Here is a 15,376-nt window from a genome sequence, read left to right on the forward strand (position 1 = left end):
CACAATAGAATAAAGCAGAGCAATGGCTTTTACATTGTTGAGTAAAATAAATCCAAAGCTACACAATACAAGTGTTCAACTGACATTTGTTACCAAATAGTTATTCTGAAACCTGATAAAGATTAGCTAGACACAACAGGCAAAACATTGCTTTATATTCCATCTCAGTATCGAAAGCTATTCCATTATATTTCTGAATTTCCAAATTTGGAAAAATCCCAAAGCTTTCAGAAAATAGGCTGTAAATGTTCAAGACACATACAGATCTTTTCTATAAATCATTTTGTTCGCGAAACAAAAAAGAACCCACCAACCATCACACAAAAAACTTAATAAGAAAACCCAGGATGTGGAATTATGAAAGAAACATACCTTTGGCTGAACAAGTTCACGATTTCTCATCTTGTCTATACAGTTTTGCCGTTCCTTCTTGAGCAAAAGTCGATTCCATGTCCCTTGTGATCTTTGTGACAATGCCATCATATCATTGGCAAATTTTTTGATTAAACTTTGCGAATGTAGTACCAACTTTGTTAATTATGATATTAGCCAGCTGGTGGGTACAATCAGTCAACCGCTGCAAGAAAGCCAGACAAAAAGACATCTAATCATTGCAACCAGAGCAGATAAATTTTGTTCCTTTCTTATACGTGTCACAGATTCTCTTCCTTTTGACCCTCTCCTCAGCCATCGACTGTCAAATTTAGATTCTTCGAGCTCTCAGCTTCCCTTTATCCCTGCCTTAGATCTGAAACTCCTGGTTATCAGGAAGACACGCGTCACCAGCTGTCTCCGAGCAGGAAAGCAATCAGGTGAATACTACTTATTATCTTGCATTGCTTTCCAAGCAGTGACAAGATTGATTTGGGACCAAGAATACATTCAGCTCTCAGACGTGTAGCTCCTAGGGTCTGAGTTCAAGCAGTAGGGTCTGTGCAAAGTTGTAATAGCGAGGGCTTCAATCCCAGTGTTAAGGTTATGGGATATTAAAAATTTAAGGAGACTTAAAAAAAATCTATCAGAGTTCCTTTTTCAGATGCCTTTGCATTTTCTTTTCCACCTCTGTGCTCCCTTGGTAATGTCTACAGGCAGACTGTTACCCAGAGGAACAAGCTTTGTGCCTAAGTAGTCTTACATCAACCCACGGACGTGGTATTCTGACATTATTAAGTTGTCTCCACCTCTCCCTTTCTCACCAAGAACAGTACTCTATAAATTCCAATATCTGGAATGTAACCGCACATAAAATTCAAATCACATTTATACAGAATAATATGAGAAACTAATTTGGGCATCTCAGTTAAGGATCGTTCATACAACTTTGTATTGAGAGACAGACATCTGTCTTTACATCCTAAAACAAAGTTTCCCTTAAAAAAAAAACGTCCATTGAAATCAAATAGGAGTGTGTCAATCGATCAATAGGTAGACATACACACATACACATAATGAATTTACTGAAATTTAAATCCATATTAGGTAACATGCATAATATTCCTGTAAAATTATATATTTCCAAAACATTCAGTTAATCAGTAAAAAACTTGATCTGCAAATAAAGGCATTCAACCAATATATTATTTACTGACATTTTTCTCCATTGAAATGTTTAAGCACCAGTGAAGTAAAAATTGTGCACTGCAGAGTTTAAAAACGAGTAATATACAACATGATAATAAAGTTATATCCATCAACAAATGAGTAGGTCTTTCTGGGATAGAACAATTTAGGGGAAAGTTAAAATGAAATTTTGAACTTCCTAAATATTTGGTACCCTAAAGAGACCAAAATAGTTATCTCTACCTGTGAACACTGCAGTGTAGTAATAAATCATGGTATATACCCTAAATTTACATTTTATTCTCACATGAGGATGTTCCTGTAATGGAGGGTCCAAAGTCCCTGCACTTGGTTTATTTAGCCGAAAGTGCTAAAAAACATAAATGTGTTTAGATGCAATGCAAGATATATGCAATAGGGTTAAGCTGATTTAGGGATTCCCAAAACTACAGAGCAACATACTTTCATCCTGAGAAGATAAAAGGGTTTCTTAAATCCCACCAGCCCAGAGACAGGAGGGGAAAAACATGGTTTCAGGAATTCTTAGAAATTATATATACACATGTGGCTTACTCAAAATAAGATATTCTTTATCCTTAATGTTTTGGGCTGATAGTAAGAAATGAACCAGATTCCATAAAAGCGAAAGAAGAAAGAAGTTAGAAATGTTTGAGGAAACAGTGTGCTGTGGTGCAACGTGGTGCAATGGTACAGAAAACCTCAGCTGTGACTTAGTAATGCCCTGTTGGGCAATGAGCTGTGTCCATTTCATTTGTTTCCACATTCATCATCATAAACTTGGTGACAACCATGGGGCAGAGCACATAGTAGGTTCTCAAAAAATACATGTTGATGAAGAATGATACTTTTGTTGCATGTACCAGTTGCCCTAAAGCCGAATTCACATGCTTTTGAAATTAAATCATGTAATAAAAATCACTCTTAGGACTATGCTAATTACTATATATCAGTTACCATATAATCATTCAAATTACACCTTTAAAATATTCAAAAATAGTTCATACCTAAAAATGAGAAGAGTTCAAAATAGACCTCTATGATGACCAAACAAGTGTTTCAATAACGCTCACTATTTGCTAATTATGAAAATAATTCTAACGCAGAATGAGTTAAAAAAGCTCTTTACTCTTCAACAAAAGGACTTTTCCTAGGAAATTCAAAGAGAATATATTACTTACACAAAAGTTTTCATTGCAGGAGCATCTAAAGAGAAAATGGAAACAACCTAATATATCCCCAGTGAGGGAAATTATTAAATAAATTATAGCAATTATTCACATGCAGTCATTATGTTATGATGAGGATGACTCAGGAAACCAACTTCTTATGACTATACTGAATGAAAAAAGCAGAATACAGAAGTGTAGATATATTGGTTACTGACTCAGTACATTTGAACAAAGTTTGGAAGGAGAAATGCCAAAATAGAAAATACGTGCTATGAGATTAGAAAGTATTCCTTTACAAAAGCAGACTGTTAAGGTATGCTTTTAATTATTTTTATTAATTTAATAATTAATATTAAATTATAATTAATATTAAATTATAAATGTAAATATATATTATTTTAATTATATGGTATAATATATATTAGCATATATAATATGCTAATAATTATTATAATTATTAATTTCAAAAGCTTAGGAATAAAAGACCCTCATCTGTCAAATGAGAACAACAATAATACTATCCTCCTAAGAGGGTTTTGGTATTAAACCTGATAATGCATATAAAACCTTTTGCATGTTTCCTGACCTGCAGTAAATACTCATTATGTACCTTAGTTATCACCTTTACTATAATGACCAAATAAATAGTTCTGACATGTCTGTCTATACTAACTACATCTTTTACTTTTTCTATGAAACGTTACCCAAAAGTCACTGAATCAAATGAGCCAATCTGAAACAAGGAAAACTCAGTATTAGGCACAGAAATAGGGCCTAGATAATAAAACGGACTTATAAAATAAAACAAAAATAATCAACAGATACATGTGACTTCAGTTACAAGTTATACCTTGCATAAGGCTGATAGTCCTTTATAATTTTATAAGACTTTTAGGTCTTATAAAGAGAGCTCTGGTTTTGACTCCTCTATGGCACCTTATGACAAGCCCGTAAACAAGGACTGCTAGAGACTGAAGCTGAGGCAGGAGAAGTTGACCTGGAGGAACTGACACCTCAGGGATCTCAGTGCCCTTCATTTTCTGTTCTAATGTAGGCACCTGCTGATTTCGGCGCCTAGCGGGCACCAATTCCAACTCAGAGCAGAATCACCTAAGGCTGCTCTTTTTTCCAGGGCATGCGTCCCAGTGCCACACATCACAATGGGTTGTTTATTATATGTGTAAATACAACGCATAGGTGTGGAATTTCGTAAAGGTGGAAGCAATCAGTAAGAACAAAGCACTGAGTACCACGGGGAAGTGTCACCCTGCTGCAGATGCTTTCATAGAGGTGCCACCAGCAGTCTTCCACTGGCCTTTGCTACAGCCTTTCCTAATCCTTCCGATCACTTGAGTGTGTTTAATTAAGTCTCATATGTATCTTCATTTCATGTCTGCCTCCCAGCCTGCTGGGTGTAAATTCAAATGCCTAAATCCCGTTCGCATTAGGCTGGGGTCTCTGGGGTCTGACATCCTGCTTCCACGCCATTCCTGTCCCCTCGCTTACTAGCTCGGGCACTTTGGGCAAGTTATGAAACCTCTTTAAGACTCTGCTGGTAAGAAAACAACAGCAGCTTGTAATGCTACTGTAAAGATTAAATAATGCATGTGAGTTGCTCAGCACATAGTAGGTATCTAATAAATGCTCTGTCATTGCTGAGGTAGCAATAGGATCACTGGGAAGCAGCCCGGCCCAGCAGTCAGGAACCGGGGATACAGACAAGCTTTTGGGGTCAATTCAGAGCCTCGCTTTCTCAAATGATGAGCAATAATAATAGCAATAACTTCCTCATAGTTCTAAGAACTAAATGACTACTGTAACATACCACATAGTAAATAATGTTTGCAATTATTTGCATTCTCTGCCTACTATGCTAATTGGTTATTTCTTCCTCATGGCTTAACTATTGCATAGTAACAATAAATCAGGACTTTGTGAAGACCTGAGAATACATATATTCCCACATTTGACAACAGACGGACAGGGATCCTCCTTGCAGTACTATTTGTAATAGCAAAACACTGACAAGGATCTAAAAAGTCACCAAAGGCAACTGGTTAAATAAGGTATTTTATGTCCATACGGTGCATGTTTTAGCCAGGTAGCCATAAAATAAAGGAAGTACTGATGTGAAATTAATTCTATGATACATTTCAAGGGAAGGAAGAATGGCGCAGAGCCATGTGTGTTATCATTTTGTTTAATAAGAGTTTTGTACATAATGTTGGTATATTTAGAGAGGATCTCTGAAAAATGCTCAAGAAACTGCCAACAATGATTTATCAGAGAACTTGGGGCTTGAGGGGCAAGGGAGAACTATTCTTCACAGTATATTCTTTCCTATTGTATGACTTTATGTGAACGCATATATATATGTATGGCCTTTAAAAACACTAACACATTTAACAACTTTAAAAAATCGTTTCATTATCCCTACTTGAATGTAGTCATTCGAGTTTCTTTATAAGAAAGCCCAGACACCCTCCACTTTCCCACGCTACTGGACATGATTCACCAGTGTATGTCCCCAGCTCATCCACAGGACACACGGCACCGTTTTTCTGCAACGAACATGACCTCGATACCTTTTACTTCCAACTCTCATTTCAATGCTATTTTCAGTTGCATTTGTTTCATGAGCTGATTTTCCTCACCCAATAAATGCCGAAATGTGGATATTCCTACCCCACCGGCTTTCTCAAAGGATGTCTTCCTTAGAAAGGATTTAATTTGGCACATGAAAGACAAACTGCATTGTTAGATTCTGTACAATTCTAGAATCATTTTAAGTAAGGAGCCCTCTCTTTCTGCTGCAAATGTACAAATGCTGGTCCTCAGACAGACAGTTAATTCCCAAGGCTAAGTTCCCTAAATGCCGGCAGGATGTCCAGAGCCAAGGGCTTCTAATGGGGCACAAGGTCTAACATAGCACACACTTCTAGCATATAATATAATAAATATAACACATTTTGAACTGATAACCTTGAAGTTCGATGTGGCCTTAAAACTCAAGATTTTCCTTGTCTTTTCAAACATGCAAATTTTAGAACTCACTGACAGTTACAAATATTATCTAAACAAATGTTAATCGGTACCATCATAGGAATCATGCAAGTGTTACATTGTCTCCCTATTTGAAATAATTAGTCTTTTTTACTTTTAGGAGCTACAACTACCAATCACAGCTACGCTGCATGAGAATGCTTGGCTTTACAAGTAGATCTTAGGCAACTTGGTGGCTTCTATTGCAGCGTCTGTAAGACAGCATTGAACTCAGAGAGGAAAGATGATGAATAAATGAGTTGGTTAACATACTAGACACAATGGTCAACACTCGGGAGCACTTGATAATGGGTGCTCCCATCAGCAGCATCGTCACTGTCATCATTGTTAATTTTAAACACCATTAGATGGTCAATTGCAGCTCTTGGGTATAAAAAACGGCTGGTTCTTCCCACTTGTTAATTTTTCTTTTCCAGAGCAAATGCTATCCATGAAATGAATACAAGTTCACACAGCTACTGGTAATATTGATTCTATATACCAGAACTCCTCAAACTTTATGATCATGTAAATCACTTGGGGGTCTTGATAAAATGCAGATTTTTTTATTCTATAGGCCTGGGGTGGCACCTGATTGGCTTCTACATTTCTAACCAGCTCTGAAGTGAGGCTGTTGCTGCTGGTAACAGGAGTTCCAAGCTTATATACCACCGTGGACTTTGCAGAGGGAAAGAACGATGTGCTTGGTAATGACACAATAAATATCAAACTACATGCTTATGTGAACAACTAAACGATAATTATTTTCTTCTCCTTCTTATGCTTACCTTGCTGAACTGTACTTACTTTTCTTAGTCCTGAAATAAAAATGCAAATGCACAATGAAAGTACAACTACAATTTCCTCTCTATGTTAAGTCCTGGTAGATACAAAGGCAAGGGGGAATAAAAGAAATCCGATTATATCATTCATAATGTAAGGGTCACATTTACGAAGACTTTTTAAGTGAAAAGGCAAAGATTTTAGACTTGAAATATTTTAAAAGACTGGGTTTTTTTTCCTCTCTTTCTATAACACAAGCATACAGTCATAGTTTATAGTCATTCTGTTTGGCCCAACAACAAAATAAGGTATTAACAAAATCCTTTTTCTGTGATCTGTGTCTTTCTCTAGTGTAACTAAATAGTCATATCTGATTCTAATACAACTACTTAAAGCTAACCGGTTTAATCAGTAAGAACATTGTACCCTTAGTAAGCTGATATGTCCTAATTCTTAACAATACTGGAAATGTTTGCTAAGCTTCCATTATTACTTCTATTGCTATGAGCTAATTCCTTTGCTTTGCTTGAGGATAACTGGTTTAAAAAAACAGAATTTGAATATAGTAAAATACTACTCTAAAATTTTAAAACCCAGCATCCAGGCAAACGCTTACTAGAAGTTATGTCATCCAAGTCAGTTTGGTTTGGTTTTGTTTTTCAGGCTTTATTTATTTATATTTGACTGGATTCATGGTAAGAAATATTTAGAACACAACCATGTACCACACACACACTCAAAACATTTTTGAAAAAAATGTGTTCATCAAACAATACTTACTATGTGCAATGAATGCACTTGGATATTCTGTCTCTTACCTTTTCTTTCTGTTTGTTTCTTTAACACTGGTTATGATCTACTAAGTTGATTTCGTCATCCACTAATGGGTCATTCAGACTTCTGAGTTTGAAAATAACAGCTTTGGGTAACTTTTGGAAACTGATGCTGGTTCGCTGGAAGTTGGTGGGTGGGTGCAAGAGATGTTTAAGAATTGAGGCTATTCTTTGACAGTCATGTGCCAAAGGCATGGTCAGAGAGTCCATAAAGGGTTAATAGTTAGGAGCCATATCTCCACCGAGACACAGTATAAATGTTTTCTCCCCTCCCTTCTCTTAAGATAATGTAAGAAAAATCACCTTTCACATTTAGGTAGAATAATGGCATTCAAGTGAATTACCCAATTACTATTAGGAGGTAATCAGCAAGCAAGTTTAGAATAATTATGGGACCCACCCCACCTCCTAGCCCCCTGCACTCCACGGGAGTCTCGCTCACCCACCTACAGGCCTGGAGCATGGTGGGGGTGGCGGGACATTCTCACGAGTCTTCCCTTGATCCCTGGCTCCCTTCCCCCCCCCCCCATCAATGACTCAGAATTGATGAACACAAGGAAATGTGCAGGTAGAAATTTAGCATATTTTAAATAAACTCTAATATGATAAGCTGCATTGACCTGGGAGTTAGTGAACCAGACAGACATTATTTTAACTTAAACTGGAACTTCTAAGGACTTGTAAATCACACACAAAAAAACCACATGGAAATAAAATGAGATTTGGGTTTGTGTTGATACATATCATGAGGCAAAATCGTACTTTTCAGAAGTTCAAGTAGCACAGAATCATTATAGACTAAGAGTGTAGGCATTTTTGTTTGGATTTTATAGAAGGGGCATAACAATCAGGTGTGTGAGATAAGAAATAAAAGCAAATAAAGTCAGGGAACCTAAATGAAGTGTATCGGAAACCACATATCTTAGCTTGTCTGGTTTTTAGACCTTTTCTTTGCAATTGTAACATTAACAAACAGAAAGCACATCCCAGTGGGTAGCAAGACAGACAAACTGGTTGGACGGGGGTAATGCTATCTTTAGTGGGTCTCAGAGTAGTTCCGCCTGAAGAAGGATTGAATAACCTTTCATATTTCCTTCCTGCACAGTTATTCTCAGATTCCATATGGGAAGCACAAAAATAGTGAAGAAAATCTCCCTAGTTCAGAGTAGGGTACCAGGCGGGGGCTTGAGAGATACTTTTGAGTGAAAAGAAAGTTAGCTGAATATTTTCACAACAGCCAATATTTTACAGTTATGATTAGGGATCAAATTCCTTACATATTTAATCTCTGAAGGTTTCTAAGGAAAATGTTTATTCAGACATGTCACTAATAGTTATTAGTATATTTAGTGTGTATATGATGGTATAAATATATGTTTAGTAGGCTAGAAGGTCATAAAAGAGTACTCCTCCTCTTAAAGAAAGACCTTTCCATAACTCTCTCAAGGGCCTCTGGCTCTTACAAAACATCAGTTTTCTGCTCAGTTGAAATTATTCTGACAGCTCTGACATTACATTATCATTACAAGATCATGGTACACTCCAAGACAAACCAGGATTCATGGGGAATTAAAAATAAAAAGAATTAATACAGGTTTCCAAAATATCAGATTAGACTATCAAAGGTTACTCAGATAAAAACTTGATATTTTCCAGTTGAATTAATCAAAACGTTATATGCTTTCATGTGGGTAAAGCAAACAATTCCTGCTGTTCTCTCAACATCCCTCTACTCCTACCTCACACAAGAACCTACACATTTCAGTTTAGAGGCTTGTTTAAAAGAAATGGTGTTATTTTAGCATTCTGTGACCTAGAATGATTTCTCCATATGGATTAGTTCTGATTCTAACTGATTTTCTTGGCAATTCAGTCTACCTCACTCCCTACAAAAAGAGGAATATTGTCCAGCAGGGTCTCAATAGTTCCATGGTAAATTTTTCTAAGCAGGTTGTACATCTTTTGCTCTGATATGGTCTATTAATAAGATATTAAGCTATCATACAATTTACTAAATTGCAAAGATCGGTCTTTCTTATTTTCTATGCAAATCTGATCCTACAAAGCACATACACACTCACACTCATACACACAGAATTAAATACTTTCAAGTCTGGTGGTCTCTCACAGAGCAACATAATTAAATTGCTTTGGAATTGTTTTTCAAGAAAGTTTACTGTGACCAAAAAAAAAAAGTCCAAAAAGAAAAGTTTGTACCTGAGTTTTAAGTAGCAATTTTTATTTGCTTGTATAATTATCCATTTCCTTGAAAAGCAGCAGCTAGAATGGGAGTTTGGAAGACTACGCATTAAGAGGAAAGATGAAACAGATGCAATACACAGTTAAGATCAAAGAGCCCCATCAATTCATTCTGAGTCAAAATCCAGCTGAGCCTCAGAACCCTGTCTGCATAATAAGAAAGGTTGACTAAAACATAAGGATTAAACAGATGAGCTGTCTCCTGTGGAGGCGTGGGAGAGAAGCCCCACTGAGACACTTGTAAAGACGCTTTGGAAGTGCACACCTGCTCCTCCACCGTCAAACCTACAGGAGACCAGCCTGGCCAAAGACGTTCCCCCAACATACTAAATTGCTAGTTTTAAGAGAATGGAATATACGTCCAATGGACATCCTTTTTATTTGTCACGATGTTTTCAGTCCAAGAAAATGACAAGTTAATAAATCACCTCCTTTTTTTCCAAGGTGACTTGCCAAGTGCTTGCTGTTCAAAATGGAGAAAAAAAGAGATAGTGCTAATTTTCCTGTCGTGAAACAATATTAGGGACATGCCTACCTTACGATCAATTTTTTTTTCCCCAATGAATAGTGCTTTTCTTGAGACAATCTTGAACACATTGGGAAATACATGCGAGTTTCATTTTCTATTCTCAGGAAATTATTATTTTTAGTAGCATGAAGTATATGCCAATTTTTATGAACACCATGCCACCTTATACTCATAACCATGCTAAATGATATAATTTGGTTCTGTACAGCAAGAATACGGAACAGGAATCAAATGCACTTAAGGTTCTGTGCCTGTGACAAATGTTACATTCATTCTGCTCATCTCATCACCATGTTATGTTGTAGCTGCTGATAAGAAATTATTCTGAACATAAAAACAATTTTCTCTTAAGAAAGTGAAGCAAGCTGGATCTTTCGCAACATAGACCTACCAGGAAAAAAAAATTGTATGGAGTTATAACGCTAGATTTCAAATACAATTTTAAAACTTTACCTTTTGTGTGGATTAACTTTCTCAAGCATGGCATATAGGGTGTTTAAACGATGTGGTTCATAGACCCAAATATATGGTGAGCAACAAGCAATCCAATTTGAAGTAAGAACAATGGAATCTCTCAGGAGTACAGCAAGTTGCACAATGTCATGAAGTGGCTTCATGGGGTTGTAGTGCAGTCTTTGACCTGCTCCCTAGCAGGCTAATTACATTATAACTCACTCAACCAACACATTTTTATGGTGTTGATTATGTGTAAGGCACCATGCAGGATACGGAGAAGAATTACATGCAAATCACAAGGAGCGATATTAAACCCTAAGTGTCAAATGTTTGATGTGGAAAAATGCTGTGGAAGTGGACCATTGTGGGAGGAAGAAATGGAAGTCTTCACTGAAGAGATAAAATTTGATTTAGGACATGAGGGGTAAGGTACAGAGGTGAAGAGGGGTGAAGTGGTTTTCTAGGGGGGGAAATACAGATAGAAGGACCTAGAATCGAATACGAGAGAGAGCATGTCGTTGCGTTTGGCTAGACCCTAGAGAAACATGTGTGAGGTAAAAAACGTAAGGAAATTCATTAAAATGAGTCTTTATAGTACATTCATAATTGTCCCCTTAGTCTTTCTCAGGATGGAGTCTGGAGAAGCACCTGGAATTCCTATTGAAAACTCAGATGATCCGATCCACGGCAGACATTGTGAATTAGAACCTTGAGGGATGAGAGCTGAGAAACCGGAGTTTTGAGCAAACTCACTAATTATGAAATTATTTTTAGTCTCTTAGAGGCAACAGGGAACCTTTACGGTTTTCAGGGATAAGTAAACGAAAGGGTATGTTAGAAGGCCTTTGGGAAGGGAGGGTTGGGGGACAAGAAGGTGGGCAGGAAGTATAAATCAGAATTTCTTATTTTAATCTAGGTGTATGCTAATAATAATCACCTTTGCTCCAAATAAACACCAATATTTGCATTTCTAGCAGAAACCCAAAATCTCATCAGAAGTTCCTGTATATCAATATTCTAATAGGTTTTTAAGAACAACTTTGAAGTTCAACTTATTTCTGTAGGAAATTACTATTACCTTAAAAAAAAACCCAACTCTTCAAAGTACACTAAGTACTTTGTGTACTGATAATTGAACTCTAAGTACCCATTTTCAGAAGGTCTTACTTGATTCCAGTCCTTCAGATAAATAAACATTAGTTTGGTTAATCCTTAGAAAAATTAGCAAATCATCCATAAATACTATCATACTGGTAAAAAATTAGGAAAATAAATAAGTCAGTGCTAGTGAAGGTACTGGGAAAAGAAGACTAAATATCTATGTATGAGAGTTTAAATTGACACACCACGTCGAGGGGAATTGGTAATGCCTAGTGAAAATTGAAATGCTCGCACTCTAACAAAAAAAGTGCTTCTAACAGTCGGGCTTAGAGAAATAACTGCAGAAGACCATGAGGATAAATAGACTGCATGAACACACGTGTGCACACATGCACACACATACACACAGATGCTCATATAATCATTAATTTACAGAACAAAGGTGGGGACAATTTACAAGGACATCAGTAAGCTTAAAAAACCTTAAAATTTTAACTTTGAAGCAGCTAAAAAGTTTATATAGTATTTTCAAAATTTATCAAATGCTTGCATGTATTTTAAATAACTTGTGAAAACAGAGTCACTTTTGAAGATGGTGTGGAGGGGAACAAGACTTCCTTTTATTTTGATTAATTCTCAAAATTTAATGGTACTGCAGCCTTTAAAAATCATTCAGAAAACTCAATGATGTACATGTTGACTTCTACTTTACAAAAACCTTTATACTGTAATTAATATATCAATTTTTCCATCTGATGAAGGAAACTTTATATTTCCATCTTTATAAAGAGTAGAATCTAAAATACATACATACACATAATATTAGAGTTTACAGGCTAAACTATGTAATTATGCTACTTGATTATTCATTGGATACCTTTCATAAGCCCACTTTCACTCATTCTTGGATTTAATACTATTAGATACTTGTGTCCATAAAATATCATAACTTATAATATATGGGAATGCTACATATGAATGTTTATTTTAAAGTTTAATAGCAATTCATTTTCAAAACGACAACCAACAGATGCTATTTAAATAATTAACTTGACACTAGTAAAAGATTTTTTTTTCCTACACTAACATAGCAATTTTATAAAATTAACATAAAACTACTTTATGTACTTTTTAAAAGCCAGGACACTTAACTTTTAAGCATTATAGAAAAAAATATAACATCAACATATAGTTAGATCTATGTATTTCCCAGGTTTCCATATTTTAGCAATTGGCTTTAATCTGAGTTCTAGCTTTACTCCAACTTTTAAAAATATGAGAGGAAAAGTAAAATATATAATAGTTATGAGGTAAATTAAATCACATTTTCATATATTTAATAGCACCAATGGAACACATGTATCCTGTGCTGGCTGTATATGTGCAGTGAAAGGCATAGCATTGCCAAGCCTTATTCACATAGGAAATAATGAGAAAATGATTCATTGCAGTTTCATAGTGTTTGATGGCAATTAGCAAGTCCTACAACTCTTATTTTATTTGAATTACTTTTAAGGTCATGTTTTATTAACGGTGAGACTACTTAAGCAAACATTACATTCTGAGCAAAGTATTCCTTCCATAAATGTAAAATTCGAAATTTCAATAAAATTTAAAAAATAATAAGATAAAATATTTTCTCTAGATATATGATCAAAGGAAATAGTCAACTATTGTTGAATAGTTTCTTTATCATTTAAGCATAAATATGTTAAAAGTGGAGATTTCATTTCTCCATTGTATGGATCAATGAGGTAGGACTTTCAGAAACACTTCGAATCCAAAGCTATAGTCAGGTTGATACAGAGAATACCTAGGAAGGACCAAAAATAATTTGCCAACAAAGATCTTACAGAAGAGACAAAGCACCTGTGAAACAATTAGAAAATATTATAAAATAATTGAATGTTACTATGTGGAGTACAATCATAGAATGAAAGAGAGGGCCACAAAATAACCATAATAAATTCTCTGGTATTTCCCAAATCTTTAGGTATGGTCATTCCCTGCCCCCCATAACTATAACCAACATGTAAGCACATATTTCAGAACATGTAAATATCTTCAACTTCATCATTGCTGGGGCTTTTTTTTCCCCCTCTCCCTGGCCACACCCCAGGACTTATCACTCTGTAGCTATATAAGAATTACAAAAATTAGAAGTAAAAATGGTCAAGTTCCATGGCACATATTAGTACCTTAACAACATTGTTCGCTATGATGATTTTTATTTCTTTCTGCTATCAGGAAAGCTTGTTTATTCATTTAACAAATACTATTATGCCCCTATGATGTGCTAGGTACTATAATTAGTACAATCTTAGGTGATGGGATAGAAGATGAACAAATGGATAATAAGGTCTCTAAACAGATATAAGCTGGTTTTCTTATTTTAAAGGGTTTTTTGTTTTGTTTTTCAGAGAAAGTAATTCTATAATTTTCCCTAGCAATCTTTTCCAGGCCCACTGCATCTATTTTAATTCCTTAAAATACTTATATTTTGCATCTTATTTCTATTTGCTCTAAAAAAAATAGCATACATGAAGCTTATGACACGTATACATGAAGCTTATGACACGTATGCATGTTTTGTTTGTTTAATACCTTTTAGGTTATAAAGTAAAAGCTACTGGACAACAAGGGCAAATGATAAAACAACATACTAACATTTGTTCTAGGTAAGGCTTTAATGTACAAAGCTTAGAATGAAACGGAAACCAGTTCAATTTTAAATTGAGGCTACGTAAATCATACCAGAAACAGATGGCTCCCCGTAGACTACTTGATATTTCACATTTACTTGACATTGATCATGATTTACTTTTGTTCTGACTTAACTGAAAAACATCTTTCAATATAAATACTATCATGCAACATGCCCAGGTGTGATGTGGGTTAAAGTTATAGCTTGAGGTTTGAAAACTATTATTATTCACTTTTTCAAAGGTTTCACAAAACCAGCAAAGTATAGAAACTAATCTTAACTCCTCCCAGTGTTTGTGCAGCTGCCAAACACAACTTTTCATTTTTTCTCGAAATGCTTCTAGTTCATCTGCAACAGACGAATGTATTAACTTCATTATTAATTCAAATGATTTTTTTAATTTTTGTAAGTCCCAAGGTTGTCTCACTAAGATGAGCTCGATCTGTGTTCCATAAAATATAATCAATCTCTATTATAGTCATGAAAATGGTATTTGTCACTTACCGAGAAAAAAAAAATCAATATATCTTCCAAGGCTGAACAGGCATTTAATGCAATGAATTGGAGAATGTTGGAGAAATTTAGCTTGCCAGGGGTTTCAGACAAGCTAATCGAAATTCAGAAAATTCACAGAATGTTGGCCAATAAAATATATAGCTATGTCATAGAAATTAATATTTGGGCATTAGAATAACCTGTCATCTTCAATCCTGACAAGTAAATGGATTTAGACAGGCAAATCTCCAAGGGGTTACCATTTTAAAAAACAGAAGTGAAATCCATACACCACGAAAACACTTCTTGAATATGGCTTATAAATAAGAAAAACTTCATTCTCTTTTTCTATAAAATTTACCAAGTAGAGATCTGCTTTTAGAGTTGCAAAATTGTAAGAAACTTTAAAGGTCAGAAACCTATA

At 35.3% G+C, this 15,376-nt stretch overlaps 1 long non-coding RNA gene across 1 annotated transcript in view; it reads right to left on the reverse strand.

The window, feature by feature from the left end:
• Window positions 1-380: 380 nt before the first annotated feature.
• Window positions 381-15,376, reverse strand: part of LOC109382296 (uncharacterized) — a 34,386-nt gene continuing 19,390 nt past the window's right edge. Inside the window, exon 4 of the long non-coding RNA XR_002123915.1 lies at window positions 381-577. This is a non-coding gene — a long non-coding RNA (uncharacterized LOC109382296). The remainder of the gene's footprint in view (window positions 578-15,376) is intronic.

The sequence above is a fragment of the Hipposideros armiger genome, unplaced genomic scaffold (genome assembly GCF_001890085.2).
Source record: "Hipposideros armiger isolate ML-2016 unplaced genomic scaffold, ASM189008v1 scaffold_63, whole genome shotgun sequence".
In the NCBI taxonomy this organism is placed as follows: Eukaryota; Metazoa; Chordata; class Mammalia; order Chiroptera; family Hipposideridae; genus Hipposideros; species Hipposideros armiger.